Consider the following 21,468-nt stretch of genomic DNA (forward strand, 5'->3'; position numbering starts at 1 on the left):
GCTACTTGGGAGGCTGAGGCAGGAGAATGGCGTGAACCCGGGAGGCGGAGCTTGCAGTGAGCTGAGATCCGGCCACTGCACTCCAGCCTGGGCGGCAGAGCGAGACTCCGTCTCAAAAAAAAAAAAAAAATTTAAAATGGAAAAATGATATGAATACAAATATTTTCAAAGAAGACATAAATGGACAATAAACACATAAGCAGATGCTCAAAATCATTAGCCATCAAGGAAATGCAAGTCAAAACTATAATGAGATACTACTTCACAACCCACTAGGGTTGTTATAGTCAAAAAGATACACAATAACAAGTGTCATCAAGAATGTGGAAAAATTGGAATATCATACATTGATTATGTAAATATAAAATGGTATGCTGTTTTGAAAAACAGTCTGGCAGTTCCCCAAAATGTTAAACATAGAGTTATCATATGTGCTAGTCTGTTTTGTGTAACAGAATATCTGAGACTGAGTAATTTATTTTAAAAAGAGGTGTATTTGGCTCACAATTCTGGTGGTTGGAAAGTCCAAGATTAGGTGGCTGCACCTGGTGAGGGTCTCAGGTTGTTTTAACTCCTGTCAGACAGCAGAAGGGGAGCAGGCATGTGCAAAGAGATCACATGGTGGGAGAAGATGCAAGAGAGTGAAATGAGGAGGCCGGATTCCACTGAACACACAGTTCTCTTGGGAAATAATCCACTCCTATAGGAACTCACTCACCCCAGTGGGAGGCATTAGAGGACACTGATCTATTCACAAGGGATACATTCCATAAGCCAAACACCTCCCACTAGGTTCCACCTCCCAACACTGACATATTGGAGATCAAATTTCAACACTAATTTTGGTGGGAACAAACAAACCATATCTAAACCATAGCAGCATATAACCCAGCAAATTTGCACCCAAGAGTCATGAGAACATGTGTCTACACAAAAACTTGAACATGAATGTCTGTAGCAGCATTATTCATAATAGCCAAGAAATAAAAACAACCCACCAACTAATGAATGGATAAATAATAGGTGGTATAGCCATACAATGGAATATTATTTAGCAATAAAAAGGAATGAAGTATAGACTGGGCGTAGGGGCTCACACCTGTTATCCCAGCACTTTTGGAAGCCAAGGCAGGTGGATTACCTCAGGCCAGGAGTTCAAGACCAGCCTGGCCAACATGGTGAAACTCTGTCTCTACTAAAAATACAAAACATAGCCAGGCATGGTGGCGGGTGCCTGTAATCCCAGCTACTCAGGAGGTTGAGGCAGGAGAATTGCTTGAACCCAGGAGGCAGAGGTTGCCATGAGCCAAGATCACACCACTGCACTCTAGCCTGGGTGACTGAGTGAGACTCTATCTCAAAAGAAAAAAAAAAAAAAAGGAATGAAGTACCACACTGATACATGTTACAACATGAATGAAACTTGAAAGCAGGGAAAGAAACCAGTCACTAAGACCATTTATATGGTCTTAAGTGATTTATATATACTTAAGTGATTTTCTCTCTATATATTACGATGTACAGAATAGGCAAATTTATAAAGATAGAAAGTAGATTAGTGTTTGCCTAAGGCTGGGGGCAGAAGGAAAACAGGGGGTGACTGCTAAAAGTAGGGAATTTCTTTTTGGGATAATGAAAATGTTCTAAAATTGACTGTGAGGCCAGGCACCGTGGTTCACACCTGTAATCTCAGCACTTTGGAGGCCAAGGAGGGAGGATCACTTGAGCTCAGGAATTTGAGACCAGACTGAGCAACATGGTGACAACTTGTCTCTACAAAAAATACAAAAAAATTAGCTAGGTATGGTAGCATGTTCCTACAGTCCCAATTAGTTGGCAAACTTAGGTGGGAGGATCCCTTGAGCCAGGGAGGTTGAAGTTGCAGTGAGCTGTGATCACATCATTGTATTTCAGCCTGTCTAAAAAAAAAAAAAAAAAGCCTCTTTTCTGGAAGATCTGAAAATAAAATAAAATAAAATTGGCCAGGCGCAGTGGCTCATGCCTGTAATCCCAGCACTTTGGGAGGCCAAGGAGGGTGGATCACGAGGTCAGGAGATTGAGACCATCCTAGCTAACACGGTGAAACCCCGTCTCTACTAAAAATACAAAAAATTAGCCGGGCATTGTCGTGGGCGCCTGTAGTCCCAGCTACTTGGGAGGCGGAGGCAGGAGAATCGCTTGAGCCCAGGAGGCGGAGCTTGCAGTGAGCAGAGATTGCACCACTACACTTCAGCCTGGGCGACAGAGCAAGACTCCATCTCAAAAAATAAATAAATAAAATAAAATTTAATAAAATAAAATAAAACTGACTACGATGATGGCTGCACAATTATGTGAATATACTAAAAGTCATTGAATTGCTTTTGGTATACACATTTTAGGTATATTCTATGACATGTGAATTATGTCTCAATAAAACTATTTTTAGGTTCTGATCATTGAGCATGTCTATGTCATTTTCAATGGGGCAACAAAAATCTGACTACCAAAACATTAAATTTGGCACAAGGCCACTATTAAAGAACAAAGAATCCACTTTATATCTCTCATTGAGAACTAATCTGGAATCTGCTCTAGTCTTAGGAGTTTACAAGCAGTCAAGGATATTGCTTCCAGGTGGGCCAGGAACACTGGCAACATTGGCAAACTTTGGGGATTCCAGAGAAAGAAAGGTGCTCCCATACTAAGAAACACTGCAGATCAAACTGAAAAAGTGTTACCAATTCTGGACTTAAAGGAGATGACAAGGGCAGGTAGAAAGAGAGAGAGAGAAAAAAAAGAATTAGAACAGCCTTGGCATCTTTTAGGTAATCTCCAGATAGAAGTTAATACTTTAGCTTTGGTAATCTTATGACTGTTGTGATGGTTAATTCCATATGTCAGTTTGGCTGGGAGAAGGGGTACCCAGATTAAACATTATTTCTAGGTGTGTTGGTAAGAATGTTTCCAATGGGTTTAACATTTAGATCCATAGACTCAGTAAACTAGATTTCTTTAAAGAAGATTTCAGTAAAGTAGATTTCTCTTCCTAATGTGGGTGGGCATGACCCAGTACATCCAGCGCCTTCACAGAACAAAAGGTGGACGAACAAGGAATTTGCCCCTCTTTGCTTCCTGCCTGCCTTCTTGAGCTAGGACATCAGTTTTCTCCTGCCCTTGACTGCAATTAACACAGTTAGGTCTCCTGGTTCTCAGGCCTTTGGACTCAGACTAGTACTGCATTCCCACCTTTCCTGGGTCTTTAGCCTGCAGATGGCAGATCATGAGACATCTCAGCTCCATAATCATGTGAGCCACTTCTTGATAATAAATATATATATTTGGTGTATAGATAGATAATCTGTGTGTGTGTGTGTGTGTGTGTCCTACTGGATCTGTTTCTCTGGAGAACCCTGACTAACAAAGCACTAATATAGTTGACCATAGAGCAAGGACATCTTTGTGTGTTAACGCCTTCTGTTAACATCTTTATGAATAAAACATGCCACACAGAACATACACAGTTTAAAAGCCTATATTTACAAACTACATGAAGAGTTACCACTGAAACTAAGCCACTAGTGAGATTTTATGTGGAGATTTCTTCTCTAAAGCGGAAAACATGTTTAAATAAAAAATATCAATAGGTATACACATACACATATTGCTATCATGATTGTGTATTGTCATGCCAGACCCTGACTAAGTGACTCCAATAGACATGGCCCCGTGTCCATGAGGTGGAAGAAGAGACCTGAAGCCAGTGAACGAGACATAGGATTTATTGAGGTCTTACATACAGAGGCTGTCAAGTGGCAGTAAGCTGGACAGGAGAATTGCTACTGTTTATAAAAAACATGCAATTTATATAGCATTTTCACTTGGTACCCTCCATCTAGCAACCTCCATTTAGCCCAAAACAAAGGGCTTCGATCCCCTGTATGGCCTGACTTCCAAGGCCTGGGCCGGGGGTTCAGATGTCCTTCACAGATAAGAAGTGAATCTAGGGGATGGCTACTACCAGATTCCTTGGCTTGGGACTCCAAATCAACATTCTCCTTAGACCGTAGGATCATTCTCAAGGTATGCTTAAGTTCTTGTGGCCAGGTGTATCTGCCATATATGCATGTATTGTGTAAACTAAGCCTGAACCTGATTTGAACCAGAAATATAAAAAGTGATTGACTGGGTGACTGTAGCATAAAAACACAATAGACTTACCTTTTTGCCAAGACAGGTCTTTAAAGATTGTCTACATCAACGGTTCTCAAAAGTGTAGCCTCTGAACAAGTAGTATCTGCTTCACCTGGGAACTTGTTAGAATGCAAATTATTTAGGCTCCACACCAGACCTATCGGATTAGAAACTCTGGGGCTACAGCCAGGAATCTGGATCTAACAAGGTGATTGTGAGGCAAGCTGAAGTTTGAGAACCACTGGTCTAAATATACAGGAGAGTAAAATATATATATATAGGAGAGATTTTTTTAATTGTCCCAAACTAGGTCTGAGTCAGAGTTTTTGCTTATACTTTAATTCATAGAGACATTACATTCTGGATAAAATACTTTAACAATTTTCTGATAAAATATAATAGCACTAAGACTTGTTCTAGGAAGCATTGTCAATTCACCATGTTGAATATCAGCTGACTGAGAACAAAGGATGTTTTAACCAGACTTTCTTTTTCTGTTATTCTTGTTGTTTCTAGACTAACAATATCTATCTAATCATTCTTCTTTCCTCTAAAGTATACCTACTGGGAGAAAATCTTGAAATTAGCCTGCTAGGAGCCTTTTCTTTTTTTCTTTTGCCTTTTACTTTCTTCTTTTTGTGGGGGGACAGGGGGATGGGATCTCACTATGAGGCCTAGGCTAGTCTGGAACTCCTGATCTCAAGCAATATTCCTACTTTAGTTTCCCATGTAACTGAGACTACAGGTGCACATCGCTGTGTCCAGCATTCAAGATTGAAAAAAATTTTATCCCAGGCTTGTACAACCATCACAAGAACACCTGAGCACAAAACAGAGACAGGGCCACTAAACACATGAAAAGATGCTCAGCATCACTAGTCTTTAGGGAAATACAAATCAAAACCATGATGAGATACTACTTCATACTCATTAGAGTAGCTATCATAAAACAAAATAACAAGTGTTGGTGAGGATGTGGAGAAACTGGAACCCTTGTGCTCTGCTGTGGGAATGTAGAATGGGGCAACTGATATGGAAAACGGGATGGTAGTTTCTCAAAAAATTAAACATAGAATCAAATACAATTCATCTGAACCCCGGCGCAGGCCTTGGAAGTCACGCCATACAGGGGATCGAAGCCCTTTGTCTTGGGTTAGATGGAGGTTGCTAGGTGGAGGGTACCAAGAGAAAATGCAATGTAAAGTGCATGCTTTTTACAAACAGTAGTGGTTCTCCTGTCCAGCTTACTGCCACTGGACAGCCTCTGTATGTGAGTCCTCAATAAATATAACCTAGCCATTCCATTTCTGGATATACATCTAAAAGAATAGAAAGCAAACACTCAAACAGATATTTGTACACCAACAGCAGCATTATTTACAACAGCCGAAAGGTGAGCAGAAAAACAAAATGTGGCATATGTACACAGTGGAATATTACTTGACCCTAAAAAGGCAGGAAATTCTAATACAAGCTACAACATGGATGAACCTTGAAAACATGCTAACTGAAAGAAGCCAGGCACAAAAATACAAATATTTTATGATTCCACTTATATTAGGCACCTACAATAGGCATATTCACACAGATGGAAAAGAGAGTAGTGGTTGTCAGGTGCTAAGGAGAGAGGGAAATGGGGAGTTACTGTTTAATGGGTACAGAGTTTCAGTTTGGGAAGATGAAAATTCTTGAGATGGTTGGTGGTAATGGTTGCACAACACTATGAATACAGTTAATACTACTGGTATTAACCACCATAAAAAAATTTTTAAAAACCACCATGGTGAAACCCTGTCTCTACTAAAAATACAAAAATTAGCTGAATGTGGTGGTGCACACCTGTAATCCCAGCTACTGGGGAGGCTGAGCCAGGAGAATTGCTTGAACCAGGGAAGCAGAGGTTGCAGCGAGCTGAAATGACACCACTGCACTCCAGCTGGGGCAACAGAATGAGACTCGTCTCAGGAAAACCCACCATACTGTTTTCCATATTGGCTGCACCATTTTACATTCTCATAGCAATGCACAAAATGATTAAAATGCTAAATTTTACATTACGTATATTCTTTTTTATTTTTATTTTTTTGAGACGGAGTCTCACTCTTGTTGTCCAGTCCAGAGTGCAGTGGCGCGATCTCGGCTCACTGCAACTTCCGCCTCCCAGGTTTAAGTGAATCTCCTGCCTCAGTCTCCTGAGTAGCTGGGATTACAGGCACCTGCCACCACGCCCATCCGTTTTTTTTTTTGTTTTTTTTTTAGTACAGATGGGATTTCACCATGTTGGCCAAGGTAGTCTCAAACTCTGACCTCAGGTGATCCACCTGCCTCGGCCTCCCAAAGTGCTTACAGAGGTGAGCCACCATGCCTGGCCACATTATACATATTCTCCCAATTTTAAAAAAGTACAACAAAAACAAAAATGTTAAAAAGTAAAAAGAGAGGCTGAGTGCAGTGGTTCACGCCTGTAATCCCAGCAATTTGGGAGGCCAGGGTGGGTGGATCATCTGAGATCAGGAGTTCGAGACCATCCTGGCCAACATGGTGAAACCCCGTCTCTACTAAAGATACAAAAATTAGCCAGGTGTGGTGGCAGGCACCTGTAGTCCCAGCTACTTAGGAGGCTGAGACAGGAGATTCACTTAACCCTGGGAGGTGGAGGTTGCAGTGAGCCGAGATGGCGCCACTGCACTTTGACCTGGGCAACAAGAGTGAGACTCTCCCTCAAAAAAAGAAAGAAAAATAAATAAATAAATAAATAAATAACAAAAAGAGAAAGAAGCAGAACACCATGTGGCTTAGAGCAGTTTGGGTTCCAGCCTCACTTATACTGGAGTCCTGGCTCTGCCATCCACTAGCTCTGTCAACCTGAGCAAGTTCATTTTTCCATGCCTTAGAGCCTTCGTTTCTAAAATAGGGCAGATAATGCTTACTCATAGAGTTTTATTCAATCATTCATCAAATACTTCCTTGTCATCAATCAACAATGTGGCAAATTAACATCACATGTCTCCTAATCTGATGCATTGAGAAGAACATATTTGTATAGTATTCTTACTTTCTAAACACAGTATTTAATCGGAATCTAATCATGAAGAAACATCCCCAAAAAACTCAAATTGAGGGACATTCTACAAAAAAGAAGAACTGGTTTGTACTATTTTTTAAGGTCAACGTGAAGGAAGGCCAATTAAAATGGAACTGTGCAGGCTTAAAGAAGACGGAGGTGGGAGCTGAGAGAAAGCGAGAGTGCAAATATGGCCAGGTGCTAACAACTGGTAACTATCAAGAAATGTAAAGGGTCTGAGATTGTGTGATACCTTCAAGCTAACAACTTTAGCCAGCTGGCTGGCATGTTGGCTGACGCCTGTAATCCCAGGAGTTTGAGACCAGACTGGGGAACATGGGGAAACCCATCTCTACAAAAAATACCAAAAATTAGCTGAGTGTGGTGGTACGCACCTGTAGTCCCAGCTACTCCAGAAACTGAGGTGGAAGGACAGCTTGAGCCCAGGAGACTGAGGTTGCGGTGAGCCAAGATTGCACCACTGCACTCCAGCCTGGGAGACAGAGTGAGACCCTGTCTAAAAATAATTAAAAATTAAAAAAAAAAAAAAAAGTCAGCCTGCCATTGTTTTTTGTTTTGTTTTGTTTTGAGACAGAGTCTTGCTCTGTCACCCAAGCTGGAGTGCAGTAGCACAATCTTCGCTCACTGCAATCTCTGCCTTACGCCTCCCAGTTTCAAGCAATTCTCGTGCCTCAGCCTCCCAAATAGCTGGGATTATAGGTACATGCCACCACACCTGGCTAATTTTTGTATTTTTACTAGAGACAGGGTTTCACCATGCTGGCCAGGCTGTTCTTGAACTTCTGACCTCAAGTGATCCACCCACCTCAATCTCTCAAAGTGCTAGGATTACAGGCGTGAGCCACTGTGCCCAGCCCTGCCATAGTTTTTTGAATGCTGGCAGAAGACGTGAGACTCCTGGGTCAGTGATTAAAGACTTTATTATTCATGGCACTGCAAGAAGCATGAGCTTCTGTTCATGTCAGTTGCTCTCGCTTCTCATGTCACATCAGAGTGATGGAAAATGGCCCAACTAAATACTGTGCATTCTGTGTAGTTAGGTCACAAATGAGAAATCATGAGCCTAGGAAACCCTAATTTATTTATTTATTTATTTATTTTTATGTATGTATGTATTTATTTATTTATTTATTTTAATACAGGCTCTCATTCTGTTGCCCAGACTGGAGTGCAGTGGTGTGATCTTGGCTAATGCAGCCTCGACATCCTGGGCTCAAGCAATCCTCCTACCTCAGTCACTCAAGTAGCTGGGACTACAGGTGCATGTCACCACTCTGGGCTAATTTTTTTTGGTATTTTTTATAGAAATGAGGTTTTGCCATGTAGCTCAGACTGGTCTTGAACTCCTGGGCTCAAGCAATCCTCCTGCCTTGACCTCCCAAAGTGCTGGAATTACATGGTGTGCCACCATGCCTGACCAAGACCCTCAGTCTTTTATAATGAGTTTCGAGCAACCCTGAACACCTTTGAACCAGAAACAGACATTATACTTATTATTATCTTAGACACGGCCTCACTCTGTTGCCCAGGCTGGAGTGCAGTGGCATGATCTCAGCTCAAGCCATCCTCCTACCTCAGCCTCCTGAGTAGCTTGGACCACAGGCATGTGCCACCACATTCGGCTAATTTTTGTATTTTTTTGTAGAGACAGGGTTTTGCCATGTTGCCCAGGCTGGTCTTGAACTCCTGGGTTCAAGTGATCCTCCTGCCTCAGCCTCCCAAAATGCCAGGATTACAGATGTAAGTCGCCGGGCCCAGCTAAGACGTTATACTTATGCTGAACAGTAAACAAACCTGTCCCTCATTCCAAACGGAGACGCTGTTTTCTAAGGCTGTTTACTAGTGGGATAACCTTGAAAAGATAGTCCAGAAAAGTCTTGGAAAGGCTGACAGTGCCTCCACTTGTACAAAAACTGAGATGTATAGAAAAATGAGATATCCATGAAGAATTGTCTCCCAACAGTGAATCTAGGTGGGGGATACAGGGGAGTTCATTATACTATTCTTAGAAATATGATTAATTTTTTTCAAACTAAAATGTTAAAAAATACATTTATGGAGCTTCTACTATGTGACTGTGACAGGCAGTGGAATTGCTACAAGGATTAAAAGAAATAATGTATGCAAAGCACTTACCACAGTGGCTGGTATGTAATAAGCCCTTAATAAATGGCAGCTATTTAAAAACAGAAAGAAACCATGGTTTTCTCCCTTTACTTCAGTAAAAACAAAACAAGTTAGAAAGTGTTCACCCCAGACATTAGGCAATGACAGTTTTCCAGGGTAAATCAGGATGACTAACATCCTTGAACAACAGGCTTAACAGAACACTCTAAGGTCGGAAGATATGTTGGGTGGGCAAAGTATCACGTTAATGTTCAGGGATCTGACATATTACCAGAAATCAAGACTGGATTTAAAAAAGCAACATCTGACTGGGCGTGGTGGCTCACGCCTGTAATCCCAACACTTCGAGAGGCTGAGGCGGGCAGTTTACTTGAACCCAGGAGTTCGAGACCAGCCTGGCAACATGGTGAAACTCTCTCTCTACAAAAAAATACAAAAAATTAGCCAGGTGTGGTGGCATGCACCTGTAGTCCCAGCTACCCCAGAGGCTGAAGTGGGAGGATCATTTGAGCCCAGGAGGTCAAGGCTGCAGTGAGCCATGATGTCACCACTGCACTAGCATATCTAAAACAAACAAACAAGAAACAAAAATCTAAAACAAAAGCAAAACATTATTTAAAAAAAAATTTCCAACCCAAGGGTGATACCAGCCAGGGAGTACAGGCTAGCTTCACGCTTGTTTATAGCCTGAAGAGTTAGTTAGGTCTTTAGAGCCACTATCCATTTGAGTTTGGGAATTGACCTATCATTGAAAACTTTGATACTTTTGGCAAAATATGAAGTATTATCGATATATACAGGATTTGTCCCATATCAGTCAGAATCCCACAAGAAAAACCGAAACTACTCTATTAATTTAAAACATGGAATTTAACACAGAGAATTAGCAAGTAATGGAAGAGCTGAGACCCCAAAGACAGATGAACAGTAATAAGTAACCACCATTCCTAGGAAGAGACAGAATGATTAGAACCCAGGAGCCAAGGTCACCCATAGGAAGCTGGAACCACAGTGGGTCTAGTCAGGGTAGGGTGAGCTGGAACCACCGAAGAAATGCAACCTATGTCAGAGAAAGGAACAAGGTGGGGAATATCATGACATCTCCCTTCCTCCCACTCCCACCTCCCATTGGCTGAAGCCAACTAATAAAAAAGTCCAGTAACTGCCTCCTCCCTATGTTCTCCAAATGTATTCTCTGGAGAAATTAAACTAGAGAGGTTCTGAAATGAAATACACCAGGTATAGAGATGGGTGGAGATGAGATTCAAGACTGAAAACAGGGTGATTAAACGAAAGTCCCTATATTGCGCTGGGAATCTCTCTGCTGTCTTCGTCTTCCTGTTCCTTCCCACTGCTAGCGAATATATGCTCTAATCCGCCATGAAGACGGACAGAGGCCTCATGCTGGTAGTTAGGGGTCGCCATCGCAAAGTCAGGTTCTTGCCCGATCACCCTACAAAAAAGCAGACTACCCAACAGAGACTCACACAGAGATTCTAATTAACCTTTCGATTTAGTCCATAGAGCTCAAATCCAAATGGATTGCCAAGTATAACCAGATGTTTGAGGAAAAGCACGTCCAACATGGAAGGGAGAGACCAAAACAAACAAAACATAAGACACTTTGCCCAAGCAGAAAGCATAAGTAAATGCTAAACCCAGCGAGAGAATACACCGTGTATGTGAAATCAGACAGGATGCTATGGAAAAGACACAATCCACAAGCAAAAGATCTTGTAAATTTAAACTGTGATGACTTTCTTACTTAGCATATAAACTTCCGTACCTGCACGTTCATCTTTAGGAACAAATTTTCAGCAAAGAGATTTTTTAAATGCTTCTTCTTTTTTCATTTCCTTTTCTTTTTTCTTTGCTCCCTCCCATCCTCTCTCTTTATGTGGATGTAAAGTGTTGCATTTATGACTATACCTCTGAGGAGCAATGAAGTATTGTTTTTCTCAGGATTTTAAAAATATGATATGGATTTTATGTTTTTTAATATCAGTGTACTAATGCACAATCCTTTATTTGCCTTGGCAGTTTATATTTTCATTTACTATTTTAAAATTAAATATTTTTTAACAATTCTTGCCCTTAAAAATTCTTTGCTGAAGAAATTTTACTTTATTCACATCAAAGTTCTATCATTTTATATTATATTTGATTGTACTTGTATAAATGGACCTTTATTTGAAGTGTCTTATAAATAGTGCTTCTAATTAATGGACAGAAATGTTAACTCATGTTTTTGTTTTAAAAAATCATGCAATGTGCAGAGACAAAGAAGAAAAATAATTTCTTTTTAAGTTTTTCCATATCATCAATTTTGTTGAAATAATTTTCCCTTAAATTATATCAACTATTGTAATTCTATCAATATATATATTTTCTAGTATATGTTGCTACATAAAAATGCAAATATTTTACTTAAAATTTGATTTGATTTGGTAGAAATTTACTGGCATGTTGTACCTGCTATATAAAATATCTCAGAGAGTTAGAATGTTTGAGCATTTTCCTCATTTTGCATAGACAGACTTGGGAAAGTTTTTATTATATAGTTGTTGACATACTAATAAATCTAATGTGAAGATATGTAGCCAAAACTGCTTTATTTGTATAAGTGTCTTTCTATCATCTCTTATACAATTTAAATCAAGTAGAAAAACTATTTTAATAATTTTAAACTAAAAATTTGTTAATAATTTAAAATATTTGCATTTTTACAAAAAGAAAGGAATTTCAGGACATACAGTAGTATCTTTTAAGATGTATTTATAAAGTATTTAAGTTTTGAGATTCTGTTAATTGCCTATTCCAAGATAAATTTTCTTTCTTTAAAATTAGATAAGCATTTTTTAAAATATTTTATGGCTATAAAGAAATTTTAAGTATTTTCTTTGCTCAGTTTAACACTGTTAGTTCTTATCAATAAAAATTATATGACTTTAAAAAATAACTATAATGTTTAAATAAACAGGGAGATTAGTAGAGAAAGTTAAAGAAAATCTCTCAGAATAAGAACAAAAGAGTTCAACAATAGAAAAGATAAGAAAATCAGAGAATCAAATCCAGTGGTCCAAAATCCAAACCAATAAGAGCTCTAGAAAGAGAGAGCAGTAACATGGAAGTTAACAAGTAAATAATAGAAAAAAATTTCTTGAACTGAAATATATGAATCTTCAGATTCCAATGGTCCATCAAATATCTAGCACAATGAATAAAACCAGATCCACACCAAGTCTCATCAGAGACATTTCAGAATACTAGAAATAAGGAGAAGATGTCAAAAGCTTCCAGAGAGAAGAAAAAAAGGCAATTTACAAAAGCACTGGGCTGGGCATGGTGGCTCATGCCTGTAATCCCAGCACTTTGCGGGGTGGAGGAAGGCAGATTGTGTGAGCCCAGGAGTTCGAGACCAGCCTGGACAACATGGTGAAACTGCATCTCTACAAAAATTAGAATAATTAACCAGTTCTGGTGGTGTGCACCTGTAGTCCCAGCTACTCAGGAGGCTGAGGTGGGAGGATTGCTTGAGCCTGGGGAGGTCAAGGCTGCAGTGAGCCATGATTGCACCACTGCACTCCAGCCTGGGCAACAAAGTGAGAGCTTGTCTTTAAAAAAACAAACAACAACAACAACAACAAAAAGAACTGGAGTAAGATTTCTGGCATCAGATTTCTTAATAGCATATGGCAAGCTAAGCAGGAAGAGCAATACCTTTAACAATTCCAAGGGAAAATGATTTCCGCTCTAGAATTTAATATCCAGGGAAGAGACGATACACTCACTCAAATTAGGATAATCTGAGGAGGATTTGATAAAGGGCTATCCCAAAAAGTGGGAATAAAATACTGCCGAACTCAAAGGCTAGCCAGAGCAGAGCTGTTACCATCACTAGGCCCAAGAAAAGATGGGAAGTAGCATCTCCCAGGATTCAGAAGGAACAGATCATGAAAGAAGACTGTCTTGAGTGGAGGAGTGACTTTCAATAGAGAGCTATGGTCAGCCAAGGAGGCCCTAAGGGAGTGACTGATGGAATAATTATCCTGTCCTCACTCTCCCTCTGCCACAGAGATTGGCTGAACTCAAGCAGCAGCCAGAGGCAAGATAACCAGATAACAGAGTTGCTAAAGCTCAGCCTCCTGGGAGCAGAAACCAGAGTGGAGAAGGGCAGAAAGTGGTTCTAGACAGGCAAAACAAAAATATCCAGCACACCAGCCAAACCACCAACTGCTTCTGAGTATGAGGGAAAAACATTTCAGAAATACAAAAGCTCACTTCTCATGTACCAAGAGCTTCAGCAGAATTAGTTAATATGATAAAGAATACATGGAATCCAACCAAGGGGCTCAAACTAAGAAAGCAAGTGAGGGAACCTTCAGGACGACAACTGTATCTCTTGCCTAGACAGCAATTCATCCAGATTTTAGAAGGAGGATGGAAGGTGAGAAAGCAAAGCACCAAGTTGAAAAAATGAACTCACAGATGATCATATGCATTGAAGTGTTGGTAAAACTTAGTAGGCATTTGATAAATATTTTGCAGTATTTGGAAAGAAATAGCAATGAATACATAGAAAACTAAAATGAGAAAAAAAATTATTAATCCAAGTAAAACAAAAATTGTAGAAAGAATAATCATGTATAGAGAAAAATCCTGAAGAGCCATCCAGAGATTGATCCAAAAAATAGTCTCTAGGAAAGACCCATCATTTGGATACCTGCCCCACTTTCAGAACTTATGGCTAGTGTTAGGAAGAAATAGCATCCAAAAGAACAGCAACCATCCTTCCAGCAATGTGTGTATGCTTACATAATCTTTAACCTGTTTCCTTCCTCTCCTCCCCAACACCAAGGGGATAAGAACCTGGCAGTGTAAGAGAGCAGGGCATGAGGACATGGGCTTCCCCAGCCCCTTCACCCAGAGCCACAAGTTTAGCCTGTGCTGAGGAAAGAGGTTTGAATCAAATATGAGACTGAATTTTTTAAACGAACAGAAGTGAATCTTAGTAACAGAAAAGGCACTTTTAAAAACCAAATGACTGGAATATTATGGAAATATTACATCATGAAGAAGGCTGTAACCAGAGTGAAAAGAGAGGTTTGACAGAGAATAGAAATAGCAGCTTTTGAAAAACAACTATAACAGTGTTGTTACACTATTCTGTTTAAGAGCCCTCAATCAGACCAATTACAGAAATTAGAATACTAGATGAAGGTAAATGCTGTCCTCATGTAGATGTGAAGTGAAGGTGAATGTATTGCTACCTTAGGATGGATGTTCAGGAAAATCCCCTATGAGAGGCAACCTTTAAGCTCAGTTCAGAATGAAGAAGCCAGCTACAGGAATGTGGGGGGAAGCATGAGGGGAGAGTGGGCAAAGATACAACCAGCAAAGACAAAATAAACTGAACATGGCTCAGGTATAGTGTGCTTGTAAGAAAACAGGACAAAATGAGATCAGGAGATAGGAGTCAGACCTGAGAGCTGACCCTAATGACAGAGACAGCAAGCTGTACTCTTCCCTGATGGCAGAAGGCAAAGATGCATGTTTTTTATGGGGCAGATATGGATCCTGGGTGCTATGGTCTGAATATATGTATACCCCTCAACTTATATATTGGCACCTAATACTCACTGTGATAGTATTAAGAAGTGTACTCTTTGAGGCCCCTTGTACCCTCTGCCATATGAAGATACATAGGAGGGTGCCACCTATGAGAAACAGGATCTCACCACTCACTGGATCTGCTGGCAACTTGATCTTGGACTTCCCAGTTTCTGGAACCATGAGTAATAAATTTCTGTTGTTTATCAATTGTCTAGTCTAAAGTTTTTTGTTATAGCAGCCCAAAGAGACTAAGACACAAGTTAGTACCAGAAGTGGGTGTTGCTATAACAAATACCTTAAAATGTGGAAGCAGCTTTGGAATTGGGTAATGGGTAGAGACTAGAAGAGTTCTGAAGTACTTTGTCATGAAAGTAGCCTTAAGGATGAATTCTGGTTAGGGCTTAGAAGATGAGAAGAGTGGTAGAGAAAGCCTCAGTCTTCTTAGAGATTACCTAAGTGGTTATAATTAGAATGTTTACAGAAATATGAATGGGAAAGACCATTCTGATTAGGTCTCAGAAAGAAATAAAGAACATGCTGCTGGATACTGAAGGAAAGGCTATCTTGTTATAAAGTGGCAAAGAACATGGCTGGACTGTGTTCGTGTTCTGGTAATTTTGTGTAAGGTAGCACTTGTGAGTGATGAAATAGGACATTTGACAGAAGAAATCTCTAAGCATAGTGTTGAAGGAGTGGCATAGATTCTCATGAGTGCTTGTAGTAAAATGTGAGAAGACGGAAGTGATTTAAAGATGGAATCCATCATTGAAAAGGAAGCACAACTCAAAGATTTGGAAATTTCTCAGCCTGGCCCTGTTATAAAGAATGAAAAAAGCATGGGAGAGAATGCCAAGGCTGAGTATATGTTTGATAAGACTTGTATGGATAGAAGGGATCCAGGTGCTTTCATCAAGATAATGAAAGAAAGACCCCAAAAACATCTTGGAGACCTTTGAAGTTGCCTTATCCATCACACACCCAGAAGGCCAGGGCCATTGGGACAGAAGAATTTTAGGGCTCTACTCCCCATATTCTGGTGCAGCACTCTATGGCCATTCTAGCTATGGCTCAAGTGGCTGAAACTCAGACCATCCCTCTGAAAGGCACAGACAGTAAATCATGGAGGCATCCACGCAGGGCCATCTCCATGGGTGTACAGAGTATATAAGCTATGGGGCATGACTACCTCCACCTAGATTTCAAAGGATGCCCAAAGAGCCTTGAGGCCCAGAAATATAATTGTCCCAGGGGTGAGGCCACTGTAGAGAGTCCCTGCTAGGGCAATGTCTAGTGGAGTAATAGCAGCAGGGTCACCCCTGAGACCTCAGACTGGTAGAGCCACAGGCATGTGACTCCAACCCAGGACAGTTGCTGCATTAGCTTCTCCCAGCAAAGCCATGGGGGCAGGGCCATCAGAGTTTTAGGAGCCCAAACCCTACCCCAGTATGTCTTGAAAGTGGGACATGGGGTCCAAGAAGAGTATTTTGAGGCCTAAAAATTTAATGTTTGCCCAGTTGCGTTTTGGACTTATTAGGACCTGTTTCTCCTTTCTTCCTTCCCATTGCTCTCTTTTAGAATAGCGATGTTTATCCTTTGCCTGATTCACCATTGTATTTTAAAAGCACATGACTTGATTTCACAGGCTCACAACTGGAGGGGAATTGCCTTTAAATGAATCCCACCTTGAATTTCATCAGTGTCTAGTTGAGATAATATCCAGAAGAGACCTAAGACTTTAAAGTTGATGCTAGGAGAGGTTAAAATTTTGGAGCTATTGGCATGGAATAAATGTATTTTGCATGTGAGAAGGACATGAATTTGAGGGGCCAGGGGCAGAATGTTTGTGTCCTCCCAGAATTCAAAGGTTAAAACTTAATTCCCAGTGCCATACACTCAGGGTAGGGAGGGCATCTGGGAACTGATTAGGTAATGAGGGCTCTATCCTCATAAATGGGATTAGTGCCCTTATTGGGGGAAAAACAGAAAAGCTTGACAGAGCCTGTTTGTCTTTTTTACCATGTGAGAATCCAGAAGATGCCCTCTATGAGGAATGGGTCCTCAACAGACACCAAATCTGCTAGCAGCTTGATCTTGAACTTCCCAGCCCCTAGAACTGTCAGCCATAATTGCTGCTGCTGCTGCTACTGTTGTTGTCATTGTTGTTTGAGATGGAGTCTCGCTCTGTTGCCCATGCTGGAGTGGAGTGGCGCAATCTCAGCTCACTGCAACCTCCACCTCTGGAGTTCAAGCAATTCTCCTGCCTCAGCCTCCCGAGTAGCTGGGATTATAGGTGCCCACCATCATGCCCAGCTAATTTTTGTATTTTTAGTAGAGACAGTGTTTTACCATGTTGGCCAGCCTGGTCTTGAATTCCTGAACTCAAGTGATTCGCCTGCCTCAGCCTCCCAACATGCTGGGATAATAGGTGTGAGCCACCGTGCCTGGGCTATGAGCCATAATTTTTAAACAAACTACCCAGATTAAGGTATTTTATTATAGCAGCCTGAATGAACTAAGACAGTGGAAAGTAGTTGAACAAGGGACTATGGCCAAGATGGCAGCCTGGAGAAACAAGGAGACTATAACAGAGAGGCAACTGCTAGAAGCCAAGAGCTGGCAGGGGTAGTTGTAAAGCTACTAACCAGAGGAGGCATGACCCAAGCAAGGAACTTGCAGCCAAAATTCCCAATAAGGGAATCAGCATGGAACCCACAAGAGCACCCCATGGAAGAACTCTGTTAGTATTTGACGTTGGCCACATTCAGAGGCACCAACTCCAGATGACATCTGTACCAGGGTAATAAGTCTTTTTTTTTCTGTTCACTTAGGTTGCCCCTCCTCCTCCAACCCCAGAGAAATCAGAGACAACTAGCAATGGGAAAGCAAGGAGCAGCAATAATGAGGGATAGACCACATCTCATTCTCCACTGTGGATTCCCAACATGAAGCATGTTTTTAAAGAAAGTGGGCTGGAGGAGAGGATGGAGCAAGGGAGAGAGCTTTAAAGAAAGTAAGATACTGAAGTTTTAACAGACTAGACTGGAATTTTTGTTACCTGAAAAGAAAATGAGTCTAATCCCATAATACTTAAGGATGACCAGAAAGATTATGAGACCAGAGAAATCCTCCAGAGACAGGAAAGATAATCAAAACCACAATGGAGTTCTCTGGGTGATACAATTTTTTCTTCTTTTTGCTTATTTGCATTTTCTGATTTTTCTCTAATGACATTCGTTGTTTAAAAGTTTTCTTTTTGTTATTGCTTTTTTAAAGAAGGCACTATATTTAGTTCAACAAACAACAGACTTCATGGTTTAAATGGCATTTAGGGTGATTTTTGAAGGCTGTTGATTATGGTAAGCAGTGGTAGCAGCATGGGGAGAAAAGTGCATCTGAGGAAGATGAGGCTCGGGGCATGTTAATATAAAAGGTTGTATTAGTCAGGGTTCTCCAGAGAGACAAAACCAACAGGATAGATAGATGATTGATTGGTAGATGATTGATTGATAGATAGATGGATAGATCGATAGGATTGATTAGGTGAATTGGCTCATACAATTATGGAGGCTGAAAAGTCCTAAGATAGGCTTTCTGCAAGTTGGACCCTGGGATGCTGATGACATGGCTCCAGCAAAGTCTGAAGGCCTCAGAACCTGCAAAGCCAGTGGTGTAACTCTCAGTCTGAGGCTGAAGGCCTGAGAACCCAGGAAGGCACTGGTGTAAGTCTTAAGAGTCCAAAGTCCAGGGAACCTGGAATTCTTGGCCAAGTACGGGAGAGGAAGGGTGCATACCAGCTCCACTAGATAGACTGGCATATTTGCCTTTTCTGTTTTTGTTCTTTCCAGGGCCCCAGCAGATTGGATGGCGCTTACCCACACTGAGGGTGGATCTTCCTCCACTACTCCATTCAGATGCCATCTAAAATTAACCGTCACACTTGTTTAGGCTTAGTGTAAATGTAGGGAACAGTGACAGATGAAACCAGATGTAGCATTGTAGTTAGGCACTTTTGTACACAAGTAAAGAGACATGCCCAGGTTTACACGTAATGGAAGGCTTCCGGTAAGGACAGACATGCAGAGAAACCCAGAAAAAGCTGACCAACCAGGCCTCAGAAAAAGGGGACAATGAAGAGTGGCCTTGGATCAAAGGAGGCTCTAGAAACCTAAAAGGTAGGAGTGGGGCTCCTCAGTTTGGGCCTTCATCTTTAACATCATCCAGCTATTCTCTGCATGCCTGCTTTATTCTTTTTTTGAGACAGGGTCTCACTCTGTTGCCCAGATTGGAGTGCAGTGGCACGATCTTGGCTCACTGAAGCCTCTGCCTCCTGGGTTCAGGTGACTCTCCTGTGTCAGCCACTCAAGTAGCTGGGAGTACAGGCATGCATCACCACGCCTGGCTAAATTTTTTTGTATTTTTAATAGACATGGGGTTTTGCCACGTTGGCCAGGCTGGTCTCAAACTCCTGAGCTCAAGCAATCTTCCCGCTTGAGCTTCCCAAAGTGTTGGGATTACAGACACGAGCCATTGCATCTGGCCAGGCCTGCTTTATTCTACACTATCCCAGCTGGCATCTTCTTTCCCTCTTCTCCATCTATTGGCATTCTTTCAAAGTCAGTCAGCTCGCACTGCTATCTGCCTCACTCAAGAAAGTGATTGGCCCAACTTGTTGTTTGATACCAGTCTGGCAATATCATAGAGGCTGGCTGTCCTTGGGTTCAACTATCTGGGGCTGAAAATGTCAATAGAATCCTATGTGTACTGAGGGTGGGGAGGAGGCTTAGAACAGGAAAGTCCAGCCAGGTGCAGGGGCATTTCCACCTAACAAAGGACTGTGGGCATATTTAGGCTTAGCTGTTGCTATGGTCTGAAGATGTCCTCCAAAATTCATGTGTTGGAAACTTAATCCCCCATGCAACAGTGTTGGGCGATAGAGCTTTATGGGAAAAACTCTCATGACCGGATTGACGCCGCCACAGAAAGGACTTTCAAGAGGGGGTGTTCACCCCTTTCTTGTGAGGATGCACCAAGAAGGCCTTTGCCAGATGCCAGTAGCTTGATGTTAGACTTTCCAGCCTCCAGAACTATGACAAATAAATTTCTGTTCTTTATACATTACCCAGTGTCAGGTATTGTTAAACAGCAGCACAAAATGGACTAAGACAACTGTGCAGTGCATGTAAGAAATGGGCTGAAATGTGAAGAGCCTTAAATTCTAGAGTAAAAGAATCTATATTTAACTTAGTAACAGTGACTTTGGAAGTCACACATACATCCTCCTCCTGCTTTGTCTGATTTGCATGGTGGCATTTGGATATGCAACCAAGGCATTCTTTCTTTCCTGTAATTAAAAGAGGGCAGCAACCTCAGTAGGGAGCTTTCACACAGCCTGGGGGCAGATCTCAAGTAGAAGATAAGAGGATTATCTGTGAAAACTCCCTAGTGTTCAGCAGCAACATCTTTAATTGGCTCCCCAACACAGCTAAAACTACACTATACAAGGATACGATATCCACTCAGGGTGTACCCTCATGCAAATGAGTGTAAAACTGCCTTTGCGGCCGGGTGCGGTGGCTCAAGCCTGTAATCCCAGCACTTTGGGAGGCCGAGACGGGAGGATCACGAGGTCAGGAGATCGAGACCATCCTGGCTAACACGGTGAACCCCCACCTCTACTAAATATACAAAAAACTAGCCGGGCGAGGTGGCGGGCGCCTGTAGTCCCAGCTACTCCGGAGGCTGAGGCAGGAGAATGGTGTAAACCCGGGAGGCGGAGCTTGCAGTGAGATCCGGCCACTGCACTCCAGCCTGGGAGACAGAGCCAGACTCCGTCTCAAAAAAACAAAAAAAAAAAACAAAAAAAAACTGCCTTTGCAAAAATTCTAACAATGAGAAAATTAGGACAGTGAAAGAGGCCTGATCTAATCGACTCCATCTTGCTTCTAACCTCCAAGCTGTCCTGGTTTATTCCTGGGCATGGGCCGAACTAACTTTGGGAACAATTTAGTTTACAATTTAACTTTGAAAGAAAGATGGTAACAGCCCTTTCCTGAAACAAGCCTCCCTTCTTGCCTGGGGACCAGTCTGCCTTTGTAGGACTAATAAATTAGCTACAAGATTAGAAATTATAGTTTAGGAGTCACCGCAGCTGAGGCTGCATGATTCTGGAACCTCCCCAAATTGTTCCTGGGGATAAAATCACTGTTGAAAAACATAAGGCAGTGCTTGAGACATTCTGCAGACCCTGTGTTCTGAGGCACCACAGGGCTGAGCCTGTTTTGAGCCGGTAATCTGGCTCAACCAGTTCTGTGATCCCACCTAGGAACAGAAGACAGCAAGAAAAACCCACTTGACCCCCTACAATTTCATCTCTGATCCGACCAATCAGCACTCCTCACTTCCCAACCCCCTACCCACCAAATTATCCTTAAAAACTCCAATCCCAGAATTTTTGGGGACACTGATTTGGG

Source organism: Colobus angolensis, unplaced genomic scaffold (genome assembly GCF_000951035.1).
Source record: "Colobus angolensis palliatus isolate OR3802 unplaced genomic scaffold, Cang.pa_1.0 Scaffold57, whole genome shotgun sequence".
Taxonomy (NCBI): Eukaryota; Metazoa; Chordata; class Mammalia; order Primates; family Cercopithecidae; genus Colobus; species Colobus angolensis.